This window comes from Podarcis gaigeae (assembly GCF_964106915.1).
Source record: "Podarcis gaigeae genome assembly, chromosome: 18".
Lineage (NCBI taxonomy): Eukaryota > Metazoa > Chordata > Lepidosauria > Squamata > Lacertidae > Podarcis > Podarcis gaigeae.
In genome coordinates, this window is record NC_139696.1 from 7,155,051 (window position 1) to 7,169,237 (window position 14,187).

At 46.4% G+C, this 14,187-nt stretch overlaps 2 protein-coding genes across 2 annotated transcripts in view; both read right to left on the reverse strand.

The window, feature by feature from the left end:
• Nucleotides 1-4,014, reverse strand: part of SEMA6B (semaphorin 6B) — a 174,407-nt gene extending 170,393 nt beyond the window's left edge. The window contains exon 1 of the mRNA XM_083720286.1: nt 3,302-4,014. The gene's annotated coding sequence lies outside the window, so the exon portion shown is untranslated. The remainder of the gene's footprint in view (nt 1-3,301) is intronic.
• The window catches only part of LOC310835517 (uncharacterized protein), a 691,527-nt gene that overhangs the window by 312,787 nt on the left and 364,553 nt on the right, over nt 1-14,187 (reverse strand). The gene's annotated exons all lie outside the window — the stretch shown is intronic.

The following is a 14,187-nucleotide window of genomic DNA, read 5'->3' on the forward strand; positions in this document are numbered from 1 at the left end:
CCCCCCCCTCCGAGACAACCAGAAGGGCCCAATCGAAACCTTGACCAGTGGTTTCCTGGATCAACGTTAATGAGGATGAGTTTGCTACCAAACGAGGGAGGAGCTGGAGGTGGCACAAACTATTCCCTGGCAAAGGGGAGGGGTGAGAAGCACTCTGCACATGCTCAGAGGCACCCCCGCCCCTGCTACCCACATTTCACAGACTTCCACCGGCCCAACCCCAGATCCAAGAGATTCAGGCTCACAGTAGGGCAGAGGTGAAGCAACAATGCAAGGCCGTGTTTTATGGGCGCGGGTGAAAGATCGGTTCGGTGATAGCCAGCAGAGATTTACACAGGGTGAAGAGAATTACCCAGTGGCAAAAACCCAACTGAGAAAGAGGCAGAAGACCCTTGCCCATATTCAAATGGACTCTTTATTTATTCCACGCTCACCCGCCCCCTGGGCATGCACAAAGTGTTTCCTTGCACCACCAGAGCCTCACCTATGAATGTGAAAGAATCAGGGATTAACAGGAGCCAAGCAACGTTCCTTAGCATCTCGCCGCAGCTGGAGAAGTGAAGTGACCAGCTAGCAGGTGGGGGCAGCCTCTGAGCATACACAGAGTGGCAACCCTGCACCAGAGGACGCCCAAACAGATACCTTCTGGGGACGGGCAACACACACAGAAAGGAGATTCCAGCCAAGGATGGAGAAGCTCATTCATTCTCCCCCAAGTAAGAGACATGGGTTTCCATCAGCAGGGCACACAGTGAGGACTAGTTGCATGCCATGTGTGTTGGGCAGGCCCAAGACATTTTGGCATCTGAAGCAAAGCGCAAAATGATGTCCCCTTCCCGCCAGGGAAGAAGGAGGGAGTGAAGATCTACATCAGGTACAAGGGAGGGGGAATAAAGACCTACATTTGCTGCTTGAGGTGGTTGTCTCACCTTGGCTTATGGGTGGGCTGGACCTCTTGGGGGCGGGGGAATATAGGGAGAAAAGCAGTGTTGCCAGAGGCCCTTGGCAGCATCCCGTCTTGTAATCCCCAAGTAAGGTAGAGGTAAAGGGACCCCTGACCATTAGGTCCAGTCGTGGCCGACTCTGGGGTTGCGGCGCTCATCTCGCTTTATTGGCCGAGGGAGCCGGCGTCCAGCTTCCGGGTCATGTGGCCAGCATGACTAAGCCGCTTCTGGCGAACCAGAGCAGCGCACGGAAACGTCGTTTACCTTCCCGCCGGAGCAGTAGCTATTTATCTACTTGCACTGGCATGCTTTCAAACTGCTAGGTGGGCAGGAGCAGGGACCGAGCCATGGGAGCTCACCCCGTTGCGGGGATTCGAACCGCCGACCTTCTGATCGGCAAGCCCTAGGCTCTGTGGTTTAACCCACAGCGCCACCCGCGTCCCCAAGTACAGGGTGCTTAATCCCACCCCAGCTTTTGTCCCGTAGACGCGAGTGCTGGCGAGGGTGCTCCTGAACATGCGCAGAGCACATCCTCTCTGTTTCACTGCCAAGTGGCTACAGCCAGAAGGTACATATAGGGGGCGGGGCTCAAAGGCCAGGGCTAGACCCTTCCTAGACCTCAGTTGCCACTGTGGCCAGGGAAACCTCAGACAGATGCATTGTGCAAATGTTTCCACCTGACCCGTAAAGGGTGCCAGGCCACAAAGGTGCGGTGTGTGTGACAGAGAGAGAGACAGGTGTCTACTAGCAGTTGCCCCCCCCCCCCCGCACCATACAAATTGACTTCTTTATAAATTCACCCCCCAAAAAATCCCGTTTGCTGATAAATTGGCCTGCTAAAAATTCCACAAGGACTTCTTATTTAAAAAAAGGATAGCTTTAAATATATGCCCTCCTCTCTCGGGTTCCACATCCCTACGCATAATATCTACATCGATTCACAAAGCTCCCTGTGTTTTCTCTCGTTCTTCCCTCCAGCTGCTAAAATTCCAAAGTGCATAGGTGTGAGTGGGAGGGGGGCAAGGGAAATATGCAATTCTGCCCCCCCCCCAGCTGCTCTGCTGCCACCCAGTATTTCTGCATCTTCCTATCATGTCTTGGAAATGACTGAATCCTTCTGTGCAAGCGAACCTAATCCCGGTAGGATTGTTGGGGGGGGGGGTATTGGTGGGGGGGGGTGAGAGAGGACACCCTAGCCATAATCTGTGCCTTGAAGCGGTGGGCCCCCACCCCAAAGAAACCCGCAGATTGAGACAATAGAAGATGCCCACCCCAATCGTTCTCAGCCGATTTAGTATTCTGGATCGGATTCCGTTCCATCAAAGCACGCAGGGAGGGTGGATTTCAAAGTCTAGTGCCCTTAGGAAAAAAAGAGAGCCCCCCCTTCAAAAGGAGCCGGGGGGGAGAGAGAAGCTCCCCCGGCTCTTCTACCCCCAACTGTATAGCTGGCAGGAGGGATGGGATTATCACACACACACAAACACAGGTCCCGGCCAAAAACAGCAACACACCCCTATTCATTTCTACACAGCCACCCCTTGGGTTTTGCAATTCACATTTCTGGAGAGGTTTCCCCCCCTCCCCACCCCCAGAATCTGATATAAAAAGAAAGAAATATAATAACAGCAACATTTTGGGGCCCCCCTCATTTTTGTGCAGACTAAGAAACCCATCACCTGCTTGTTAAAAATCTATCCCATCTCCTAGCTAGAGGAGCAATTCTTAGCCAACCCCTCCAATGAGGCTGAAATACCCTATATGACCCTTTTCAAGGTGTTCAAACACCCCCCCCCCATGCCTAACACACACACACACACCTGGCTATTGAAAAATAGCTGGTACCAAAAAGCTCCATGGGAAAATCAGAGAAGTGCCCAGAAATAAGGATGTAATATTATTTAAACATAACAAATAATATGGGGGGGGGGAGAGGAGCTGCAGAGATTTTTGTGGGCTGATATATATATATATTAAAAAGAGTGTCTCCTTTAAAAACACACACACACAAAACCAAGCTAAAGGAAGAACACATAGCCTTCCAAATCTGAAATCGACCACACAAAGAGGCGAAACTGACCGATCGTAAAACACCCCACTCTTCCTATACGCTTGCACTGATGTCTCTCTCTTTTTTTTAAGTTTTCCCAATTTTGTTCTTTCCTTCCCTCCCTCCCCACCACCACGTACCCCCATACTCAGAGCACCGACAAAGTTTCCTGACGTTTAAAATAAATAAATAGATTTTATTTGCTCGAAAGGAGGGGCATTCGAAACCAACACCGGCCGTCGCCGTTTAATAAAAAGCGGTTGCAGATTTATAAAAATGCAAACAAAACGTGCCTTTTTTTTTTTCTTACCTTGGATTTGCCTGGCGTCTCCCACCGAGTCTGGAATCGTTGTCTCTATGCCTCTCTCTTTTTGCTGCAGTTCTTGCTAAAAACTCTCCAAGGCTCTCTTAAGCCTATTGAGGGGAGGGGAAGGAGGGTAGGGGGCAAGGACTCCTCCTCCTCTCCCCCCTTTTTTTTTACACCTGTCCCTGCCTCGCATTCAGTTCAACTGCCATCGTTGGCTACGAAGGGTCCGAACGACACAATATATATACAGTAGCTAGCCGGGGACAGGGAGAAAGACATGGGGGTGGCGCCGGGGGAGAAAAAGACACCCCCCTCCTCAGAAACTCTACACCAGCTGGGTTACAATGCAGTTCAAAAGAGGTAGCACCTTTTGTGAATATTCGTTGGGGGGGCGTTGCTCAGAGGGGCAGCTGCTGGAAAAAAGAAGGGATGCTGGTGTCTCTAGCACCTCAGCTGTTGGATTTTTCTGGTCTTCCTTTGGAAAATGAGAGGAGGGGTCGGCAGCAGGCAGGGATAGCTGCAAATAAGGTTGCAGGTGTGTGCCGTGAAGGGGGGGCGGGGGGTCTTGCTGCCGGTCCTCCAAGCTCCGCTTCTGTTCTTGGCTTCGGGGGGAAGAGAGAAAGCAAAACGCCAGCATTGACACTGCAAACGCTGGCTGGTACTGCAGTTATCAACACTCAACTAGCTGAGGCCGGGAGGAAAAACAGAGATGGATTCGCTCGGCAAAGGAAGCGGATCCCCCGACGGCAGAAGAATGGCAGATGAAGATGATGGGCTTGATGGAGCTGGCTGGTCTCACCGGGAGAATCCGCGACCAGGAAGAAGAGGAATATCAAGAAGATTGGGAGAAATTTAAATACTGTTTGAATAAATATTGTAATGTTAAAGATTTGTAACCACTTGAAACTACTTGAAAGAATTAATTAGGCCTAGGATTAAATTAGGATTAAATACAGTGGTACCTCAGGTTACATACGCTTCAGCTTACAGACTCCGCTAACCCAGAAATAGTGCTTCAGGTTAAGAACTTTGCTTCAGGATGAGAATAGAAATTGTGCTCCGGTGGCGTGGCAGCAGCAGGAGGCCCCATTAAGAACAGTTTCAGGTTAAGTACAGACCTCCGGAACAAATTAAGTACTTAACCTGAGGTACCACTGTAAATAAATAAGAAAAAGTACGATAAGAAAAGTTAGGAAATTTGATTATGACCGGAATATTGTTATATGGAATAATGATATTGGAAACTGCTACATTTAATTACAAGGAAAACTCAGTTGGAAGAGATTAGAGGAAGTCAAGTAATATGTTTATGAAGTTGGATTTTAATTAATGAACTAAGTCTTATTGTAGGTGGTGGTATATGTGAGGTGTGAAATACAGTACTTTATTTCTTTTACTTTCTTTGTTCTTTTATTCTTGTTTTTGTCTATTTCTGTTATGTTAAAGTTATGTTTTTGTATGAAATTTAATAAACATTATGGGGAGGGAACCAGATCCCGAAGCCTCTTCAGCAAGCAGCAGCGCCTGCCAAGGCAGGTCTACTCGGAAGTAGGGGCGGAGGAGAGATTCAGTTCGGTTCACATCGGAAGGAGAATCTACCCAGTTTGTGCTCTCCAAAACAACCGGCGACCTGAAAGCGGAGCTATCCATTGGGATTATCTCTCCGAATTTTGCATTGCAACGCTCCCCACCGAACCATGTGTCTCACTGCCCCCCCAGCAAAAAAAGAGGCATGCACCGTGGTTAAGTGTGTATGGCGAGAACGACACACACAAAAACGCATTGTATTCGGGGGGGGAGTGCTTTGCAAAAGTGTCATGTCAAGGGGGAACGACATACAAAATTCGCACGGAAACTTGTAGTTTAACAGTGAATTTTGGATTTAATGGAGATTTAAAAGATATGAAGGACACAGGTGGCGCTGTGGGTTAAACAACAGAGCCTAGGACTTGCCGATCAGAAGGTCAGCAGTTCAAATCCCCGCGGTGGGGTGAGTTCCTGTTGCTCGGTCCCTGCTCCTGCCAACCTAGCAGTTCAAAAGCATGTCAAAGTGCAAGTAGATAAATAGGTACCACTCTGGCAGGAAGGTAAATGGTGTTTCCGGGCGCTGCTCTGGTTCGCCAGAAGCGGCTTAGTCCTGCTGGCCACATGATCCAGAAGCTGTACGCCGGCTCCCTTGGCCAGTAAAGCGAGATGAGCGCCGCAACCCCAGAGTTGGTCACGACTGGACCTAATGGTCAGGGGTCCCTTTACCCCTTTACCTAAAAGATATGGATTATTATAAAAGATGCAGGAGGAAATGGCCAACAGTAGGACCCACGAAGGGGAGCAAGGATGTCAAGGAGATTCTTTGGAATCTTGTTTTTACGTTGTACGTTGGATACGTGATTGTAAAACTGTAATTTGAAAAACCAAATTAAAAAATCCTCGCAGAAACCCTGATGGATTTTCTACTGGTGTGGAAATATACTTAAGTGGGGAATGAGATATGAAAATTGGCAGATTTACTCAGGCATGCTCTGAAGCAAGCTCCATTCAGTAGAATGGGGCTTCCTCCCAGGTATGTGTGTACAGGGTTGCACTACCAGGAAGGTTTAAGCTCTTTCTATGTGACATCTGGAACACTGGTGGCGCTGTGGGTTAAACCACAGAGCCTAGGACTTGCTGATCAGAAGGTTGGCGGTTCGAATCCCCATGACGGGGTGTGCTCCCGTTGCTCGGTCCCTGCTCCTGCCAACCTAGCAGTTCGAAAGCACAAAGTGCAAGTAGATAAATAGGTACCACTCCAGCGGGAAGGGAAACGGTGTTTCCGTGCGCTGCTCTGGTTCGCCAGAAGCAGCTTAGTCATGCTGTCCACATGACCCAGAAGCTGTACGCCGGCTCCCTCGGCCAATAAAGCGAGATGAGCGCCGCAACCCCAGAGTCAGTCACGACTGGACCTAATGGTCAGGGGTCCCTTTACCCTTTACCTATGCGACATCCAGTTATTCTCTCTTTCTCTCTCACACACAAACAAACACATGGACTTCCTTCAAAGTAAGCATCATTGAACTCCGTAGCGTTTTCCTTTTGAGGAACGCCCAGGATGGGCGTTTGTCTGAAGAACAAGTGGCGTTGAGCTTGGAGATCTGCGTGCGAATTCTGAACTACAGGAGTGGTGAAGCCCTCCATCTGTTGGAGGCCACAAGAGGCAGGGGGGTCTCTTTCCCTGCCTTCCCCTTTCCCACCTTGCTTTGCACCCCTCTGCGGATTGGGCCGAGGATTCCTGGTGTGCTCCAGCCCTGAATCAATTTGGGAAGTGGGGCTGATGTTTGGGGTTTTTAAAACCCTGGTTAAACACAACCAGGAGGGGGGTAAGTCCTGCTCCCATCTCCTTGTCTGAGATCGAGAGGTTTCAGTCCTGCAAGTGGGGTGCTGAGACAGCCCCCCTTCCAGCCTTCCCACCCTGCGCCCCACCCCCTGGCTGCCCCCAATTGCTCCCAGTGGACTGACCGAAACTAGAGAGATCCAGATGCTTCCTTGACCTGATTCTGCCCAATTCTAGAACACCACACACCACCAAGCAGCCTGATTTGGTTCAGAGTTCAGGCTTGCTTGGAGCACGCAAGGTCACTGCAGAAAGCCAGAGAGCTGTTATGTTCAAATAGCAATAATAGGTTGGGCATTCACCTGCAATCGCTAGATATGCTTTTGGAGGAGTCTTAAGCTCTCCTTTGTTTTCCTAGCGATCTACGGGCCTGATCCAGCCCACCGCAGACCCTCCAAGTGTCCCTATTTTCCAGTGACAGTCCCGGATTTACAGAAACCGTCCCGGTTTCTAATTTCATCTCAGAATGTACTGCATTTCCTTGGGAAGTCCCTATTTTCATTGGAGGGTATGGAGGGATCTCACCCCCGAGCCCTGTATAGGGAAGGTTTTTAAAAATATAATGTTTATTTTTTTATATATATTATTTTTTATTAAGGTTTTTGCGTTACAAAATAGAAAAAGAAAAGAAAGAGGGAAAAAGTACAAAATAAGATTTGTTGAAAACAATCAATCTTCTCATCATATTATTTTTCATTTACTTGTTTCTCGGACCTCCTCATACCTCCCTTTTTTGTATTCCAATTCTATATATTAGCTCAGCAATCTCTTTCCCTCTTTATTCTACCCAAATCTTTAATCTTAAATTATTACAATCTTGAATTTTTACTTATATAAACCCATTTTTTCATATTCTTTTAACCCATTACAGCTAGAAACCACTTAATTTCAATCCAACATTATTCTAAGATTCATTAATTTTACAGTGTCTCTGTAGATAGTCTTTAAATTTCTTCCAGTCTTCTTCCACTAACTCTTCTCCCTGATCTCGGATCCTGCCAGTCATTTCTGCCAATTCCATGTAATCCATCACCTTCATCTGCCATTCTTCCAGAGTGGGTAGATCTTGTGTCTTCCAATATTTTGCGATAAGTATTCTTGCTGCTGTTGTGGCATACATAAAGAAAGTTCTATCCTTCTTTAACACTGATTGGTCAACTATGCCCAGAAGAAAGGCCTCTGGTTTCTTCAAGAAGGTATATTTAAATACCTTAAAAATATAATGTACAACAACAACAACAACAACAACAACAATAATGGAATAGGACTTCCCTATATTTATTGGCGAAAGATTGGAGGGTATGTCACCATGCCCTGGCCCCAATTCCCATTATGGTAAAGTAAAGGACCCCTGGACGGTTGAGTCCAGTCAAAAGTGACTATGGGGTTGTGGCGCTCATCTCACTTTCAGGCCGAGGGAGCCGGCATTTGTCCACAGACAGCTTTCCGGGTCGTGTGGCCAGCAGGACTAAACCGCTTCTGGCGCAACGGGACATCGTGACAGAAACCAGAGCACATGGAAATGCTGTTTACCTTCCCGCCTCAGCGGTATCTATTTATCTACTTACGCTGGTGTGCTTTCGAACTACTAGGTTGTCAGGAGCTGGGACAGAGCAATGGGAGCTCACTCCATCGCAGGGATTCGAACCACCGACCTTCTGATTGGCAAGCCCAAGAGGCTCAGTGGTTTAGACCACAGCGCCACCCAGATCACAGTGTCCCGTTGCACCAGATGTGGTTTAATCCTGCTGGACACATGACCTGGAAAGCTGTCTGCTGACAAACTCCGGCTCCCTCGGCCCGAAAGCGAGATGAGCATCGCAACCCCATAGTCGCCTTTGTCTGGACTTAACCACCCAGGTGTCCTTTACCTTACCAGTATGGTGGGAAAGGACATAGAACCATAGCAGAGCTGGAAGGGACCCCAGAGGTCATCCAGCCCAACCCCCTGCTATGTAGGAATTAACACTATCTGGTTTTCATTCTATCGCAGCAGGACAATGAGGTTTAACATTTCCTCACCACTGCCTGCCGTCACAAGATCAATCAACTAATGAGAAGCAGGAGGGTGAAGAATTGATCCTGATCGCAGTACCGTGGTAGGCAAAGAGCTTTCAGTACCTCCATCCAGCCCAGAACCACCACCGGGATTCAGATCTGTGTGTGTGTGGATATGTTCTTGCCTCTAGGTATGTGTTCCCTGTTGTGTATGTCATGTGTCCTTGTGTATTGTGTTGTGCATGAGAGGTGTGCCTGGGGCGCCCTCTGGTGTGAGCATGGAGGGGTGTTGTGCGTTTGTTTTTATCTACCCAACAAAATTTATATACTGCTTGGTTTCAAGAGGGACCTCCGCGTGGTTTGCAGAAATTACGAGGGTGAAAATGACCTGCGGGAGTCAAAGTTATAAACGGGTATTAAAAAATATATATGTCAAAATATAATAATAATAAAGAGTTAAGCTTTGAATAGATTAAGACACGTGCCTGGATAGGCTCGCCTGAAAAAGAATATTTTTAGCGCCAGGCTAGGATCAAGGGACGTGGGTGGCGCTGTGGGTTAAACCACAGAGCCTAGGACTTGCCGATCAGAAGGTCGGCGGTTCGAATCCCTGCGACGGGGTGAGCTCCCGTTGCTCGGTCCCTGCTCCTGCCAACCTAGCAGTTCAAAAGCACGTCAAAGTGCAAGTAGATAAATAGGTACCGCTCTGGCGGGAAGGTAAACGGCGTTTCCGTGCGCTGCTCTGGTTCGCCAGAAGCGGCTTAGTCCTGCTGGCCACATGACCCGGAAGCTGTACGCCGGCTCCCTCGGCCAGTAAAGCAAGATGAGCACCGCAACCCCAGAGTCGGTCACAACTGGACCTAATGGTCAGGGGTCCCTTTACCTTTACCTTAGGGTCAAGTGGCAGGGAGTTCCGAAGGGCAAATGCTGCCACAGGGAAAGACCATGCAAATGAAGAAGGAATATTATTTGGCACCTGTAACAGTGCCAATTGTGAAGTAGCCCCCCCTCTTGTGCACCCCTATTATTATTATTATATATAATTTTTATTAGTATTTGAACATATCATTTTCAACAGTAATTAAACATACGTTTACATCTTATACTTTTTTTTTTTACTTCCATCAATCCCTTCTGAAAATTTTCCAATCTAATCACTTTCCAAGTGATTTCCAATCTAATCACTTGTTGTTGTTTAGTCGTGTCTGATTCTTCGTGAGCCCCTGGACCAGAGCACGCCAGGCCCTCCTCTCTTCCACTGCCTCCCGCAGTTTGGTCAAACTCATGCTGGTAGCTTCGAGAACACTGTCCAACTATCTCGTCCTCTGTCGTCCCCTTCTCCTTGTGCCCTCCATCTTTCCCAACATCAGGGTCTTTTCCAGGGAGTCTTCTCTTCTCATGAGGTGGCCAAAGTCTTGGAGCCTCAGCTTCAGGATCTGTCCTTCCAGTGAGCACTCAGGGCTGATTTCCTTCAGAATGGAGAGGTTTGATCTTCTTGCAGTCCATGGGACTCTCAAGAGTCTCCTCCAGCACCAGAATTCAAAAGCATCCATTCTTCGGCGATCAGCCTTCTTTATGGTCCAGCTCTCACTTCCATACATCACTACCGGGGAAACCATAGCTTTAACTATACGGACCTTTGTTGGCAGGGTGATGCCTCTGCTTTTTAAGATGCTGTCTAGGTTTGTCATGGCACCACTACCTTGCTCAAAATTTCCTCCCCATCCCAACATTCCCTGTCATGGAAGCAGAGACCGTATAATGAGTCATCGTGTTCAGGGATCTGTGCCAAGCGAAGAACCAGCAGTGTCAAAACTTTAAAAGCCACGCCGCAGAAAATTAATGTTTTACATTATCCATTTCCAAAGTGACCTTTCATTTTTTGGGGGTACTCCTCTCCCGCAGCCACCTTGAGTCTTGCCTAACTCTACAAACACTTGCAGGAGAAGTCCTTTTTTTAAAGGGGGGGGGCAGATTGGGAAATATCTTTCCGGGGTGTGTGTGATTTTTTATCTGCCCAAACAAAAGCAGTGCCATTCTTTGATTGACCCTAGATCTATTTTCCCTTTGCTTGATTTTCCACACCTGTGAAATTCCTCTACCTTAATTTTCAAATAATAATATTTTTTTATTTATACCCCGCCCTTCCCAGGTCAGAAAACCGGGCTCAGGGTGGCTAACAATTGTAAAAGCAGCATAAAATACAGTATAAAAACATGAATAACAATAAAATTCAAAGTTCAGAAATCAATTTAGGGAAAACCCATCTAATAAACATTAGATGATCACCAGGGCTAGCTGGCTGAATTAGTCCTATTTGGGCCAGCGAGGAGGCCAGGGGAGAATTAGGTGTGGGGTCTCAGAGCAGGGAATCTTCATAAAAAGGGGAGGGGGAGGGAAGGAAGGGGAATAAAAGATCAGGCTAAGTTCAAATTGAAAGCCGGGCGGAATAGCTCTATTTTACAGGCCCTGTGGAAGGAAGTTAAATCCTGCAGGGCCCTGGTCTCATGGGACAGAGCATTCCACCAGGTCGGAGCCATCGCTAAGAAGGCCCTGGCCCTGGTGGAGGATAGTCTGACTTCTTTAGGGCCCGGGACCTCTAAACTATGGTTATTCATGGACCTTAAGGTCCTCTGTGGGGCATACCAGGAGAGGCGGTCCCGTAAATACGAGGGCCCTAAGCCACAAAGGGCTTTAAAGGTCAGGACCAGCACCTTGAACCTGACCCTATACTCCACCAGGAGCCAGTGCAACTGGTAAAGCACTGGGTGAATATGCTCCCATGGCAGGGACCCCGTGAGGAGCCTTGCTGCAGCATTCTGCACCCGCTGGAGTTTGTAGGACAGTTTCAAGGGCAGCCCCATAGACTATATGGAATTGGCGGAAATGACTGGCAGAATCCGAGACCAGGGAGAAGAGTTGGTGGAAGAAGATTGGAAGAAATTTTAAAACTATCTACAGAAACATTGTAAAATTAATGAATGTTAAAATGATGTTGGATTGAAATGAAATGGCTTTAGCAACAAAGTTAAAAAGAATATGTAAAAATGGATTGATAATTAGATGAAGATACGAAGTTTTAATATGTTAAGATATAGAATTAAGATAAAAACAAAGAGGGAAAGGATTTGCTGAATTAACTATGTGAACTGGAATACAAAAAAGGGAGGTGTGAGGAGGTCAGGAAACAAGTAATTGAAATACAAGACACGAAAAGATTGATATGTTTTTAATTGTTTTTTTCATGTATTTTGTATTTTTCTTTGTATTTTTGTATTTTTGTATCTTTTTTCTTTTTTCTTTTTCTTTTCTTATTCTGTAACTTTCTTTTGTTTGTAAAATTTCAATAAATATCTTTTTTTAAAAAAGTTTCAAGGGTAGCCCCACGTAGAGCGAATTACACAGTGATTTTCTACAAGGGAAAATCACCATAGGGAGGGTGTTTACCTCGTCCGCCAGCCCCAACCTTTGGCAGTGTGAAGTCATCCCATTTCCTGGGGATGAGGGATGCTGGTGAAATTTGATTCGATTTGCAAGCCCACTTAATTCTCCACTCCCCAAACAGTATACCGAACACATTCATCCTTTGAAATTTGTGCTTCTATGAATGTTGAGAGACAGTTCTCCAAAGAATGCTTATAAACGTGCACGTTTTAAGGGGAAATAAATACACTGGTTAAAACGACAAACAAAAATCATTATATCAGGGGAAATTGCTTGCAAAAAAAAATATGTGTGTGCATTAGCCAAAAGAACATACACAAATGTGTCTGCAGGGAGAAATTCACACTGAAGTGCTGATAAATTTTCATGAGGGTTAAAAAAGAAAAGGAAAGGAAAATTCTACAGAAATGGGGAGAAATGAATTTAAGATTCCTAAGGTGACAGTTCCATCCAGATCTGAATTTTTCAATGACCTGAATAATTTCCACTGCCAACGAATCTTCACGATGGAGGCAAACCTCAGATCTTACAGCAGGCAGAGGCAATGGAAGTTAAAATGAAGGATGGTGTTGTGTTGGAGAAAAATAAGAATAAAGAAAGTTAAAGGAAAGTCTTCACAGTTCAACCACTCAGGGAAAACCTGCAGTTTTCATACTTTATTAGGGAAACAATGTTCATTCTGGGGCTCGGGGCAGTGGAAGATTTTAAATAAATATATTTAATTTTTTACCCCACCCTTTCCTACTACACAAGGTCTGTGAAGGTGTGTTCCTTGGAAGCTTGAAGATGGCAAAGATGTATAGAAGTGCTTCAAATATTTTGTGGAAATGTAAGGAGAAGGAAGGTATGTTCTACCACATGTGGACGTACAAGATAACAAAAGCATTCTGAGAAATGATTTATAATGAGGTGAAAAAAGTGTTTAAAATAACGTTTGTGGGGGAAAATACAAGCTCTTTTACTCAGAGTTTTAGATGCAGAGACACAAGAGGAGCAGAAAATACTATTTATGTGTTCAACGACAGCAGAGCGGATACTTTTGGCCCAGAAATGGAAAGAATATTAAGTCCCAACCAGAGAAGAATGGTTGATGAAGATGATGGAAATGGTGAAAACAACCAGGAAACTCAGAAACCAGGAAGATAGAAACTTTAATAAGGAATGGGGAAAAATTACAATCTACTTAAGAGAACACTGTAAACAACTAAAAACTTTGGCAGGATTCGAGTAACGCTTGTAATGTATTAAAAGCTAAGGTAAAAATGAACTGTTTTAAGGAAAATAGAGAAAATGTATGATGCCGCAGGAAAAGGTTGGTAATGGAAGGGAAGTCTAAGGATTTACAGAATCCTAAATATTGGTGATTATGATTAATGTTTGAATTCAAATGTAGAGTGTAAAGGTAAAGGGACCTCTGACTATTAGGTCCAGTTGTGGCTGACTCTGGGGTTGCGGCGCTCATCTCGCTTTACTGGCCGAGGGAGCCGGCATACAGCTTCTGGGTCATGTGGCCAGCATGACTAAGCCGCTTCTGACGAACCAGAGCAGCGCACGGAAACGCCGTTTACCTTCCTGCCACAGTGGTACCTATTTATCTACTTGCACTGGTGTGCTTTCGAACTGCAAAGTTGGCAGGAGCAGGGATGGAGCAATGGGAGCTCACCCGGTCATTGCGGGGATTCGAACCGCCGACCTTCTGATCAGCAAGTCCATGGCTCTGTGGTTTAACCCACAGCGCCACCCGCGGCCATTTTAATGTAGAGTGTAGAATTGAATAAAAATGATTTTAAAAAAGTGAAAGCTTGAAGATGAACCAATGCTCTGATTCCGTATAAGGCAGGTTCCTCTGTTCCATCATGGAATCATCTTTAGGATTCCTCTGCCCATGAGGTAGGAAGGATGGAAATAAAATAATTTAAATAAGAGGGCAGGGAAAGGAGAGGAGGTGGTCTCAGCAGCCCTCTGGGTTGCGGCAGTGTTTGGAAGGCTTCCACCGGCGGCTCGGAAATCTGTTGGTCCTCCTCTCCCGCAGATTGATCGTCCTGTTTACAATTAAAGATGGCATCGGTGGGAACTGGCA